The sequence below is a fragment of the Mus caroli genome, chromosome 16 (assembly GCF_900094665.2).
Source record: "Mus caroli chromosome 16, CAROLI_EIJ_v1.1, whole genome shotgun sequence".
Lineage (NCBI taxonomy): Eukaryota > Metazoa > Chordata > Mammalia > Rodentia > Muridae > Mus > Mus caroli.
The window spans coordinates 29,649,283-29,663,245 of NC_034585.1; the positions used below are offsets into that span (position 1 = coordinate 29,649,283).

A 13,963-nucleotide genomic window follows, 5' to 3' on the forward strand; every position below is an offset into this window, starting at 1 on the left:
ACCATCCGTAACGAGATCTGGCGCCCTCTTCTGGAGTGTCTGAAGACAGCTACAGTGTACTTACATATAATAAATAAATAAATCTTTAAAAAAAAAAGAATTTAGAATGCTGTAAAAGTATGGCAAGTCCAAGGTCAACCCACACACAGAGACAGGCACTTACTCCTATCCTGATGGCTGATCCTTCATCCTTATTTTATTATGCCCACTTTATAGATGAAGTGGAGACGGTCATGGGTCTCTCCTGTGGCTTCTCGGGCTTGCTTGTCTAGGCCTGCTTCCATTTGGGCCAGGGTCACATTGCATTGACTTTGGGGAATCTCACTCTCTTTTTTTCTTTCTGGGGGAGAGGAAGGCTACCTGTGTGCAAGGAAAGAGAGGACCCAAGAGGGAGGAGTGGGAGGGAGGATGCTGGCACTTCTGAGGGGGCAGTTTCTAACCAAAGCTCCCATCAGAAAAGAACTGGCGGGGCTGGAGAGAGGGCTCAGTGGTTAAGAGCACTGACTGCTCTTCCGAAGGTCTTGAGTTCAAATCCCAGCAACCACATGGTGGCTCACAACCATCTGTAATGAGATCTGATGCCCTCTTCTGGTGTGTCTGAAGCCAGCTACAGTGTACTTATAATAGTAAATAAATCTTTAAAAAAGAAAAAGAAAAAAGAAAAGAACTGGCTAGAGACAAACCCTCCTGTTCTGGAAGAGCCTGCTCTGGAAGAGTTGGTCCCAGGGAAAGAATGCACGTCCAGTTTCTTCTGCCTGGTGGCTAAATTGAAGCAGAAGCAATTGAGAAAAGGTAGAAGCGAGTTTTTACTCTCACAGGGTAAACCCTCAGCAACTGAAATGCCTCTGAATTTTAAACATTCAGGAGACAGCAGCAAGGAGTGTCACAAGTTCGAAGCTGGCTTGGGCTGCTAGTGAGACCTTCCCTGTCCAGTGTGTTACACTGGCCCTTATCCCCCGACATCCCTCCCCCTAAATTCAGACTCTTGTTTGTTTGTTTGTTTGTTTGTTTGTTTGTTTGTTTTTCGAGACAGGGTTTCTCTGTGTATCCCTGGCTGTCCTGGAACTCACTTTGTAGACCAGGCTGGCCTCGAACTCAGAAATCTGCCTGTTCTGCCTCCCAAGTGCTGGCTAAATTTAGACTCTTATTCCAGGACTTGTTCTCACTTGAATTTTTTAATCGATGAAACCTCCTAATTTTGAACTTCATTTTGTGTGTGTGTGTGTGTGTGTGTGTGTGTGTGTGTGTGTGTGTGTGTGTGTGTACCAGGGCTCTTTAAGAAGGCGGAGCCACCCCAGAGGGCCCCACCCCCTAGGGCGGCGCAGGCGCGCGCGGGCTCTGAGAACCCGGCTGGAGGGCCGCCGGCTCGCGGGGCCGCAGCACCTGCGGCGCGGCGCCGGGGTGGCCGAGGTCGAGTGTGGGAGGCGAGGGCGGGACGCCGGGCCCGCTCGGGGCCGAGGCGGAAGCCGCGGGGCGGGGGCGCGCAGGGCAGCACCATCTGGAGGGGCGGGAGCGCGCGGCCTCTGGGGGGCAGGCGCGTGCGCGGCGCGGCGGGCGCGGGGGGTCGGCGGCGGGGGGCGCAGGAGGAGCGCGGCGGGCTGAGCCCCGCGCTGCCGGAGCAGCAGCCGGCGCGCGTCGGGCGGCTCAGCTGGGGCCCGCAGCTTCTTCGCGGGCTGAAGCTCGGCGTGGAGGAGCAGGGCGGGGTGGGTCCGGCCGTGCAGGAGGAGGGCGGCGTGGGGCTGGGGGTGCAGGAGCGGGGCGGCCGCGGTCACGAGCCTAGTCTGGGGGTGGTGTGGGGGCCGCCCGACGCCGCGGACTGGAGGCGCCCGGCGCGCTGGACGGGCTCGGCCGGCGGGCCGGTGGCGCAGGAGGAGGGCCTGGGGCCCCGCAGGCAGCAGCAGGAGAAGGGGGGAGGCGGCCCCGCAGTGCAGGAGCGCGGCGAGGCCCGTGCCGGGGTGCAGGAGCGCGGGGAGGGCAGCCCACGCAGGCTTCTGCGGCAGCCAGAGGAGCTGCCCGAGTTGGCGCACGGCCCCTGCCCGCGCACGGAGGAGCTCGAAAGTTCGGACGAGCGCAGCTGGGAGAGCTGCAGGCATCTGGGCGGGGAAGCGGTGGTCCTTGGAGCATCCCTAGCGAGTGGGGACAGACTCGAGCTGCTGGGGAGAGCCAGGCCTGTAGGGCCCCGGGGGCCTGAAGGAGAGGGGCGCCTGGGGGTGCAGGAAGCAAATTGGCTGCCCGGGGTGCAAGAGGGCCAGGTAGTGTGGGCTGTTCAGGAGACGTATCTGAACGGTAAAGGGTCTCCAGCGGGAGAGGGATTCCAAGGGGGACACAGGACCCGCAGGCGCAGACGACGAAGGAGGTGGTAATCGGCAAGCTGCCTTCCTTGCTGGCATCAGGGTTGCTCTAGTGCCAAGAGTAATGCAGGAAGATGTAGGGGATTGGGGAGCAGAAGAGCGCTGTGAACCTGACCTTTGGAAGATATTGCTGGAGGGTAGGCACTGGCCTGCAAGATCCTTTCTGCTACCTCAAGTCTGAGCATCCTCGAAGCAGTGTCTGCCTGGGGACAGCTGGAAACTCAGGTACGGATGGCCAATATTGTTATCGGAGTTGATGTGATTAGAAGCCTCGGAGAATGGGTTCCAAACATCCCTAGTCCTCTCTGGTTGACCAATCTGGGCATCACCCCTCACGCACACACACATGCACACCCGCACGCAGGCACGCGCACACACGCAAGCACCCACCACATACAATTGTAAGTAGCAGCTGCTGTAGTGGAGTAGTCATCTCTTTCAAGTCTAGACTGGATGTGGAACCATTTGAGTGGCTGCCTGGTATAGGCAGAGGGAAGAGAAGGCAGGATAGCCCCAGGGACTAAGTCATCCCCTTCACCTATCTGCTGGTGGAGGTAGGTGTGTCTCTGTGCAAGCTGTTGTGCAACCTGCATCACTGGCCTCAAGTCCTCCCGAAAGGGAAAATGGATAGTGTTGCATTAGCCGCCGTGCCTTATCTTGTAGTCCTGTTGGTCACGTGAGTGTGGCAGCCAGTAGTGACTTGGGCACGAGCCTGGCCTGCGCCTTGCCACACGGTTTTGTCACGGTTGATTATGCTGTGGGCCCAAAGCCAAGGATGGGTAGAAGAGCAGAGAGCAACTGGTGAGGTCTTCATTTCTGAATGGAATGGGAAGGGAGGTTGTACCAGCGGCTGCTACCCATGCCTTGACCTCACTCTGGAAGCTGGCAAATAGAGAAGCCTGTGGTATCCTATTAAGACCTCCTCACATCCCTGCGACCGTGGCTCCTTCTTGGCGCCGCCTAGAGGTGGAGCCTGCAGGCCAATGGGTAGATTTGATTTCTTGTTGGCACATGAACCCACCGCTTTCCTGGTTCAGGAGGTCTTGGTTGACAGCCTACAGCCTCTGTCTTTATTTCCCTAGCCTTGTCAAAAGTTCTTGCACTTCCAGCCCGCCAGTGGGATGGATCCAGAGTTACTGTCTCAGAGCCTTCACCAGGAATATCTCTGCCCTAGCCCACCGTGCGCCTATGAGTCAGATGGACTCCCATACCCGGGTTCTGAACAGGCCTGGGTGGAGATAGGGTTCTCCTGTGGGGGCAGAAGAAGGGGTAGTGGTGGCTAGGACTGCTGGAGGAGCCGGTTTGCCGACTCTGGCAAACCCAACCCGTCTGTCAGCTTCATCCCGTGCCAGTCACATTGTCTCTCAAACATTCAGACACCGGAAGTTTAACTGCTGTGTCCACGGTGCCAAGCTCTCCTGGAATGACCAGAGTGGTTCTGGCTCACTGGTTTCAGTGGAGAGAATTCTGCTCTCAGCACATACATAAGCATACACCTTCACACTTCCTTTAGGTTGCCTTGCCTGCACTTTAGGATGAACAGGAGAGCAACTGGTCTGCTCTTTGGTACTCCCTGAGCTTGCTGTGCCTAGGAGTTTGTGTAAATGGAAGTCAGTTAGTGACCTTTTAGAGTCTGGCTTCTCTGGAGCAACATCCCTGTTTCACATCTCCCCAATGTAAGTTGCATGTATCGCATTGGTTCATTCCCAGTCATTGTCAGCGGTCTCTTATGTCTGTGTCACTCGGATTTGGTATTACAAGTACAGCTTCTTTGAGTGATCGTGTTTGGTTTTTTTGTGGATATTGGCTTTTATTTCTCCCAGGTAAATTCTTAGGGCTAGAATAGATGGATTATATTGTAGGTGAGCATTTTAACCTTTAAGGGACTTCTAGACTTATCACATAACCCATATTTACCAGTTAGAAATAAATTTAAGTAAAAATATATCTCTTTTTAAAACAAATAGCTGGCCAGGCGTGGTGGCGCACGCCTTTAATCCCAGCACTCGGGAGGCAGAGGCAGGCGGATTTCTGAGTTCGAGGCTAGCCTGGTCTACAGAGTGAGTTCCAGGACAGCCAGGGCTATACAGAGAAACCCTGTCTCGGAAAAAACAAACAAACAAACAAACAAAAACCCAAAAAACAAAACAACAAAACAAAACAAAAACCCCCATAAAACAAATAGCTGGCTTTGGTGGCATGTACGTAGGCCCAACTCCTTGGGATCTTGGGGCAATAGACCAGGAGCTAAAACCCAGTCTGAGCAACCCAGCAGGACCCCAGCTCAGCAAACAAACAGCAGCCCCCAAAAACCTCAACCCCCTCCCCAAACCTACAGGACAGGCTGTCTTTCAAAATGGTTGAACAATTTTACACACCTATCATGCATTGTTTTGTGGTATCTTTAACTTTAGACATTCTAGGAGGTCTGTGGCGTATGATTATGGCTTTAATTAACACCCTGAGTGACTAATGTTGGGCGTCTTTTCATGTACTCATTTGCCAAGTGGGCGTTTTTGATAGGGTATCTGTATACATTGTTTACCCGTTGTGCATCTTTCTCATATTGTTTTAAAGGATTTGTAAAATATATTCAGATTATCAATCTTATGAAATGCGTGGTTGTGTATATTTTCTTGTAGTTTGCGGCTTGCATTTTAACCATCTTTTTCCTAGTTTCTCCCTTCACTGCACTCTGCTGTTGTTTTTGACTTAGTTTTATTCACATTTACTTATTTATTTGTGTGTGTGTGTGTGTGTGTGTGTGTGTGTGTGTGTGTTATGCCAGAGAAAAACTTTTGGGAGTCAGTGTTCCTCCATGATGTGAGTCTAGGAACCCAATTCAAGTGGTCAGGCATGGTAACGAGTGAACCATCTTGCTAGACCTTTTTGTTTTTTTATTTTTAGAGAGGATCTTATGTGTCCCAGACTGACTTCAAACTCCCTATGTAGCTGGCCTTGAACCAATCAGATGCACATGTGGTCAGAGACAGCTCTCCAGAGTAGGTTCTCCGGCCACCTGTGGGATCTAGAAATGGAACTCAGATTGGCTTTCAGTTCTCAGGCCTGCCTGGGTGCCGAAACTACAGATGAGTACCACACACAGTGACTTTTAAAGTCCTGAAACCTCTTGAAACTGACTTAGTTCTAGCAGTTTTTAGCTTTTCTGGAGGATCCACTTTCTCGGTAGTCTCAGGGTCATTGACTAGCAAAAAACAGTTTTATTTTACCTTTCTGACCTCTGTGTCTGCAATATGTTTCCTTTTCTTGTCTGTTCATAACAGCTATATCATCTGTCATAGGAGAATGGATACCTCAGTGCTGATCCCTGAGGGAAACACTTTAAGTCCTTCACCGTCAAGCATGCTGTAGCTTGTAGGTATTTCATGTACAAATGCATCGGCTGGAAAACTCTCCTCATCTGCCTGTTGATGAGAGGTGTTTGTTTGTTCTTTGTTTTCTGTGACAGGGTTTCTCTGTGGAGCCCTGCTGTCCTGGATGTTGATTTGTAGACCAGATTGGCTTCAAACTCAGAGATCTACCTACCTCTGCCTCCTGAGTACTGGGGTTAATCAGTATGGTTGGTTGTTGGACTTGAGGCTTTGTGTCGGTCAGTGGAATTTCTGTTTTGATCTGTTAACATGAATTACATAATAGTATATAAATATGTACCACTTGTAAGTAATTTGTTAAGTTTTGTTGGTTTTGTTTTGTTTTGTTTTTGAGGTTGGGCATCTACAACCCAGACTGGCCTTGAACTTGCTAAATAGCTTAGGCTAGTCTTGGAATCTGCATAGCCTCCTGCCTCAGCCCCTGCTTCCCTAGTGCTGGGATTATAGGTCTGCACTCCACGCCTGGGTTGCTAAGCTCTTTTGTGGAGTCAGGCATAGTGTTGCATGTTGGTAGCCCTGGCACTCAGAATGGAGACAAGAGGGCTGGGCACTCATAGTGTGCATCTTTTACTTTCTGTAGTTTCCTGTCAAGTGATGTTAGAGTAAGAACCTGAAATGATATGCCACCATTTCTCCTCTCTTTGAACCAGTTATGTTACAAAACCCATACCACACTGACACTGGTTTGTTTAAATAAGAACCTTAACTTCTAAGCTACTATGAGTAATAATAAAAAAATAATCTCTAGTTACTGCCGAGAGAGAGCACGCACTCTCCTGGAGTGGTAAGTGCTCAGTGCCATTTTCTTCCTACCCCCTGGGTGGTCCTTCCCCAGTCTTGTCAGTTTCTTCACAGGCTGAGAGCCGCCCAGCAGATTCCTGAGGGACCTTTGGCAGAGATCTCTGGGGCTGCCTCCTTTCTAGTGCTCTGAATTGTAAGCACTGTACCCTTCCCTGGGGTTTCAGCTCCGTCTTCTCAACTTAGGACATTTTTTTTTTTCTCTTTCGTCTTGTAAAGCTAACTGCCCCTTATTCTCTTTCTTCTTAGATTTTATTTATTTTTGTGTGCATTGCATGAGTGTTTTGGCAGCATGGATGTATATATACCACATATGTGCCTGGTGCCCAACAGGGGCCAGAAGGAGGTGCCTGATCCCCTGGAACTAAAATTACAGACAGTTGTGAGTTGCTGTGTGGATGTAGGGAACTTGACCCAGGTTCTCTGGAAGAGTGGCCAGTGCTCTTAAGTGCTAAGCCATTTTTGTTTGTTTGTTTGTTTTTGTTTTTTGAGACAGAGTTTCTCTGTATAGCCCTGGCTGTCCTGGAACTCACTTTGTAGACCAGGCTGGCCTTGAACTCAGAAATCCACCTGCCGGGCTGGCAAGATGGCTCAGTGGTTAAGAGCGCCAACTGCTCTTCCGAAGTTCAAATCCCAGCAACCACATGGTGGCTCACAACCATCCATAACGAAATCTGACACCCTCTTCTGGAGTGTCTGAAGACAGCTACAGTGTACTTNCATATAATAAATAAATAAATCTTAAAAAAAAAAAAAAGAAATCCACCTGCCTCTGCCTCCCAAGTGCTGGGATCAAAGGTGTGCGCCACCACTGCCCGGCTGCTAAGCCATTTTTTTAACCCCACCCCCTTTTACAAGAGGATTTAATTAAAAAAAAATTTTTTTTTGAGATGGGGGCCTTACCATGTATACCTGATTGGCCTGATATGTACTCTATAGACCAGGCTAGTCTTGAACTCACAGAGATCCACCTGACCCTTCTTCCCAAGTGTCAGGATTAAAGGTGTGCAGCATTATTCATGACTTTTAGTTTTTTTTTTTTTTTAACTCATTTGACATAGTTATGCAAAGAAAAATGTACACAACTCCATACATAGAACCATGCTCTCATATTAGTAAACACACAGCAGGGGCTAAAAAGCAGAACTGTAGAGCAGGTTCCAGGATTCAATGCAAAAATACCCTGGACAGAAAGGTTTCAGGCTTCTAACCAAATCAGATCAGTATTAAACAGACTTCATTCTTCCTTTTCTCTCTTTCTTCCTTCCTTCCTTCCTTAAAAAATTTTTTTTGACATAAGGTTTCTTTGTATACCCCTGACTGTCCTGGAGCTTACTCAGTTGTTCAGGCTGGCCTCACATTCAGAGATCTGTCTGCCTCTGCTGGGATTGAAGGCATGACAGACTCTTTTCTTTCTTGACAGGGGTCTCACTATGATGTAATCAATGGTCAGGGGATACAGCTCATCATGGGGCTGGGGAAGGTATGGTGGCAGGCAACTCCTTCCATAGTAGCAGGACTATATGGTATGGCTCACTCCTTATTTCAGGAAGCAGAGAATACCTGTGCTGGAGTCTGGGCTGTAAATCCCCCATTCCCCTAGCTAGCCCCATCTGAAGGTCCCACAGATTACCAAAACAGCATCACTAGCTGGGGACCGTATACCAGAACACTTGAGCCTGTGGGCCATTTCCTGTTCAGACCATACTTCCTCCTCTTGATGGTTTTGGTAGCACACATCCTGTGTAGTGTCGGAAGAGGAAGCCTTTGATAGTGCCCGTAGCAGGCTATGCTTAGTTGGTGGTTACATGAATATAGAGATCTAGGTCAGAAACTGCTTCCCTTCCGAGTCTTGAGGGTGTGAGCCATTGTGTTTCAGGTTTCATAGTTTGCACTCACTTACATTAGTTATTTTATCATTGTAATAAAATAACTGCCTGGAAATGCTTGGAGAGATGGCTTCGGTCTGGGCTTGGATAGCTCCATGGCTTTTGGGCCTATGGTGAGGCAGTCTGTAGCTGCAGAAGGGCATGGCAGGGCAATGCTTGGAACTTCCTGGAGGTAGGAAGTTAGACAGGAAGGGGCAGATGTCAAAAGCACGTCCTTAGTGACCTGTTTCCTTTTGCCAGATCCATGGCTTGCTAATGGCCTCAGATCGTGACTCAATCAAATAATTGATTCATTGACCAGGTCAGACACCTCATGATCCAGTCACTCTCGGTAACACCAAAATGCCATGGACCACGCCTTGACCATGAGCCTTTCTGAGAGCACTTCCTATCCAAACCATCAGAGTGTTGAAGTTTAAAGTCCTTTGCTGCATGAAGAGCTGTTGAAACTATACTGTCCCATTAGCTAATCAATAGCTCCCTAAAAGATGGCTCCTTCCCAGAGAGCCTCGACTTACTGAAACTTAAAAGTCACGTTAAAAAAAAAATTGTGTTTTGAAAGGTCAGGCTGAGTATGGGAATCTAACAAGGGAAAATTCTCAGAATAAATTCCCTTTCCACTCACGTTAATGAGACTTGGGATTTAGAACGACCTCAATAGTGAGTAGGTTTAATCCCAGCACTTGGGAGGCAGAGGCAGGTGGATTTCTAAGTTCGAGGCCAGCTTGGTCTACAAAGTGAGTTCCAGGACAGCCAAGGCTACACAGAGAAACCCTGTCTCGAAAAANGGTTTAATCCCAGCACTTGGGAGGCAGAGGCAGGTGGATTTCTAAGTTCGAGGCCAGCTTGGTCTACAAAGTGAGTTCCAGGACAGCCAAGGCTAAACAGAGAAACCCTGTCTCGAAAAAAAAAAAAAAAAAAAAAAAAAAAAAAAAATGAGTAGGTCTGTAAGCTGATGCTGATTTTCATGATGTGAAGAGTGTGTACTTTCTAAAAGCTACCACGTCAACAACGGATTGGCTAGGCCAGGAAAAATGATTGCCACAATTAGAGGTTTGTCTAGAGCTGTGCTTCTCAGCCCAAGTTCAGATCCATCTAAAGAGGCTTCAGGACTGATTAGACCAATTTGATTAGAATCATACGGAATGGAGTCCAATGTTGACATTTTCAAAATGCCTAGGTGGTTTCAATGCTCAGCTGGATAAAGAACTAAGAGTTAAGAGATCCTTGATTTCAGATGGTATTTTATGGACCAGTGACCACAGCATCTCTCAAAAGCTTGTTGTAAATTCAGACTCTTGGACTCAGCCTTTATCTTTGAATTCAGAATCTGCATTTGTGGCTTGTGTGTACATTAGGCTTAAAAGACAGTGGCCAGTGGAGCATGGTGGTGCATGCCTTTAATCTCAGTGCTTGGGAGGCATAGGCATGGCAGTCGCTGAGCTTGAGGCCAGCCTGGTCTACAAAGAGAGTTCCAGGACAGTCAGGGCTACACAGAGAAACCCTGTCTCAAAAACAACAATAACAACAAAACAGTAGCCTGTACTTAGAAATGCCTGCTGTGAGCCTGCCTGCTATTTGGGATGGGTATGGATGTTTTCTCCTTTGTCTGCTCGCTCTCTCTCTCTCTGTCAGTATATATGATTTGTCTGTGAATGTGAATGTGTACATGCTTTGCACATGTAGTACATGTGTGAAGATTAAGGGACAACCCTAGTTTTCTACTTCATTTTGAGCCAGTGAGCCAGTGCTACTTGCTGGCTTTAAAGTGGGGTTGTGTAGACTCATAATACACACACACACACACACACACAATTTATTTATTTATTTATTTATTTTTAAAGATTTATTTATTTATTATATGTAAGTACACTGTAGCTGTCTTCAGACACACCAGAAGAGGGAGTCAGATCATGTTATGGATGGTTGTGAGCCACCATGTGGTTGCTGGGATTTGAACTAAGGACCTTTGGAAGAGCAGTTGGGTGCTCTTACCTGCTGAGCCATTTCGCCAGCCCCTTTTTATTTATTTTTATTTTTATTTTTTGGTTTTTCAAGACAGGGTTTCTCTGTATAGCCCTGGCTGTCCTGGAACTGACTCTGTAGACCAGGCTGGCCTCGAACTCAGAAATCCGCCTGCCTCTGCCTCCCAAGTGCTGGGATCAAAGGTGTGTGCCACTACTGCCGGGCAGATTCATACACTTTATACAGATTCAGGTCCTTGCACTTTTGCAGCCATCTCCCTAGCCTAGTCTGCTTTCTTACGGGTGATCTTAAAGCAGTACATGCATGCTGTGATGGCCCATGTGTGGCCATCAGAAGATAGCTTGTGAACGTTGGTACTCTTCTTCCACTGTGTTTCCTGGGGAGCAAACTCAGGATGGAACTTAGGTGGCAGACTTGGAGGGCAGGCATGAACCTTAAGGGCTGAGCCTTCTCTACAGCCCAGTTGTTTTTGATACTTTGTTTCCTTGGTTTAAACACAAAAAAACGGCCCTTGTTCTTATTTTGTGGATACATTTTATCACTTTAAGCATATTACTGAGAATTTTCTGTCTGAAATTTTCTTCTCTAGAGCCTGTCCCCCCCCCCCCAGTTGCTTTTTTGTATATGTTTTGTTCTCTCCCAAGTTGAGGCTTTATTTGGTATTTGATAATTTTTGTTTTCGCTTCTAATCAAGGAAGACGCTTGTGAGGCTGTGTGGTGCTGGGTGGATTGTTGACCATTTTCTGTGGTGACTTGAATAGGCCATTTATTGGAAGCCTCTAGTTTGAGTGTCTTTATATCTTTCTTGGCTTGCTTGGAGTCCAGAAGACATCCCTTGTCTTGCCAGCAGGGAGCCCCCAGGTTTCTGGAGCAGGAAGAGAAGGGAGCTGTGATCTTGGCATTTACTGTGTGGTCTCCCTGTCGTCAGTAGTGCCTCCTGGGATACTGTGCAGAGACTTAGTGTGTTTCTCTATGCAGACAGAAGGGCCTCTGCAGGGTAGTAGAGGGCCCGTCACTTGGAGTTTGGGAAGATAGTTCCTAGAGTTAACTAGCCATACTCTTGAATTTGAGCATTTTTAGCTTTCTCTCCCAACACCTCACCTCTTTTTGGCACTGCCTCTTCTGGCCTAAACTGTGACAGCTATGCTTCCTCACCTCTTGGTATCCACTCCTGATGACCCCTCCTTTCATGCTTTGGGCCAGGCACGTCCCTTACCCATTCAGAATCTAACATTTGCTTGTGATCAAACAGGCAGGATGCAGTGGGATTTGACATTCACTGACACTTTTACTATTCCCAGACTCTCCTGGGGCCTCAAGCCTGCAGTGGTGCCTGTGTACCAGTTGCTGGGGCTTTGGTCGGAAGGGTGTGGGCAGTGCACACTGCACGGTGAATGTTCTACAGCGCACAGCTCTGGCGCATCTTTGCTATTGCTCTTTTCCTCACCCCTCGGCCAGGGCTCAACAATAGGCCACTTCAGCTCCGGGCTCTTGCTGAAGGAGTGGGGGTGGGCAAAGCTAGAGTCAGAAGTAGGCAGGGTGGCCAGCTGGGTGGCTCTACCCTGCCCTGGAAGAGGTCTGGCAGTGACCAACTGCATTCTCCTCTTCCCCCTCCTCTCTACACACACACACCCTTTCTCCTGGAGCCAGTGATAGGTTTTGGTGCTATGAGGGTACCCTGGGCAGGGCAGTGGGTGAGAGATCTGCAAGTTGATATCCAAGCCCTGGTGCAAAAGTATGTGTCACACATGGGCTAGACAGCTACGGGCATTTGACCTTGGTCACACATTGTTGGGGGTGTTGATAGGAAGACAGAGATACAGGAGCATGATAGGATGCTATGGATCTCAGTGTGCTTCTCTTTAGCTGGGGGAGCACAAAACAACTTCATGGTCCCATCAAGACCATCATGTGGGTGCTTAGTGCAGGCTGAGGAGGCAGAATCTCCCTTCCCTCTGAAGTTGAAGGGGATTCACCGTGAAAAGGCTTCCATTCTTATGACGCTTCTATTCTTGCTTCTGTACCCCACTCTCCCCCTGGCCCAACATTCTCCCTTCCCCAGGTCCCTGGGAAGTCTGGGATGCCGTATAGATACAGGCGTCCATCTGGTCAACCCATGTGGCAGTCTGAGCCCAAATCTGGTTCCCTGTAGTCCAGTAAGAAAGCTGTTTTATGCCAGGTGGTGGTGGCGCATGCCTTTAATCCCAGCACTTGGGAGGCAGAGACAGGCGGATCTCTGAGTTCAAGGCCAGCCTGGTCTACAAAGTGAGTTCCAGGACATCCAGGACTATACGGAGAAACCCTGTCTCGAAAAAACCAAAAAAAAAAAAGAAAGAAAGAAAGCTGTTTTACACTCTTCTCTGCCTGTGTTGTCCTTGGGTAGTTTAGTGGGTCTGGGGCAAAAGTAATTGAAATGCTTGACAGCCCCTCTTTCCATAAAGGAATTGTCTTCTTTGGATTGAAAACAGTGAGGAGCAATAGGGCCTGGTGGTACACACTTTTAATCTCAGTATTTGGAAAGTCAAGACAGTCAGAGTTTGAGGCCAGCAAGGGCTACATCATGGTAGGGGGAAGGTGAGGAAAGCCAAGGCCGAGAGAAGGTGATCCGACTTGCTCCTGGTATCCACTGGGCAGCCACGTGGCAGCAGCTCATGGGGAAGGAGGCTGCCTTTCTGTCTACGCTGTACCTACGCTGTCTGTCACAAAGGCTGACGACGTCCTTCTAAGCTCTATTATATATATATATATATATATATATATATATATATATATATATATATCTTGCTGGATTCTGGCTATTTTACAAGGCACTAACCACATTAGAAGTCTGTGCTAATGGTTATCACAGTAGAATTATGCAATTACCCAAAGAGTTACACAAATAATAACTCTTTAAGGACTGGAATATACTATTTTTTTAATTTATTTATGTGTTATGGGCATTTTCACTTGAATGTATGTCTATGCACAGTGCACCACACGAGTGCAGTGCACACAGAGCCCAAAAGAGGGAGTGATAATCCCTGGAACTGGAGTTCTAGACATTGTTGTAAGTAAGCCCATGTAAGTGCTGGGACTTGAACCTTGGTCTTTTGGAAGAGCAGCCAGTACTTTTAACCACTGAGCCATCTTTCCAGCCCCGTGATGAATAATTTCTAAAAATACTTTTGGCTCTTCCATGAGAGTTTTAAGTTTTTCTTCTTTTATTTATATGCATTCCTTTAACAACCCAGGGGCGTTGGTGGAAGCAACTGTTCGAGGATAGAAGTGGGAGCTTAGAGAAATGATAGCATTTGATTAGGGTCTTAAAGATATATAGGAATTCATCTTGAAGGCCAGGACACAGGTATCACAAAGACCTTTCCAGTGTAGGTGGGAGGAGCTGAAGAGGTTAAAGTGGTGACTGGGTGGTGGCCTGGGGGAGTCGTGGCTGCAGGTGAGGATGTGGCTTCTGGCCTGGGGAGGTTGGTGTGTGTGTTTGCCCTAGGATGCTGGGCAGGTATTGGAAGTAGCTACCAATCAGGAATAGTGGTGGCATCCCAAGCAG

At 48.3% G+C, this 13,963-nt stretch overlaps 1 protein-coding gene across 2 annotated transcripts in view; it reads left to right on the forward strand.

Annotated features, from left to right (window-relative positions):
- The first annotated feature begins 1,933 nt into the window (after window positions 1–1,933).
- Tnk2 (tyrosine kinase non receptor 2) overlaps window positions 1,934–13,963 on the forward strand; it is a 39,230-nt gene continuing 27,200 nt past the window's right edge. The window contains exon 1 of one of the 2 annotated variants that reach the window (XM_029470594.1): window positions 1,934–2,576. The gene's annotated coding sequence lies outside the window, so the exon portion shown is untranslated. The remainder of the gene's footprint in view (window positions 2,577–13,963) is intronic. The other variant, XM_021184671.2, reaches the window with a different exon arrangement.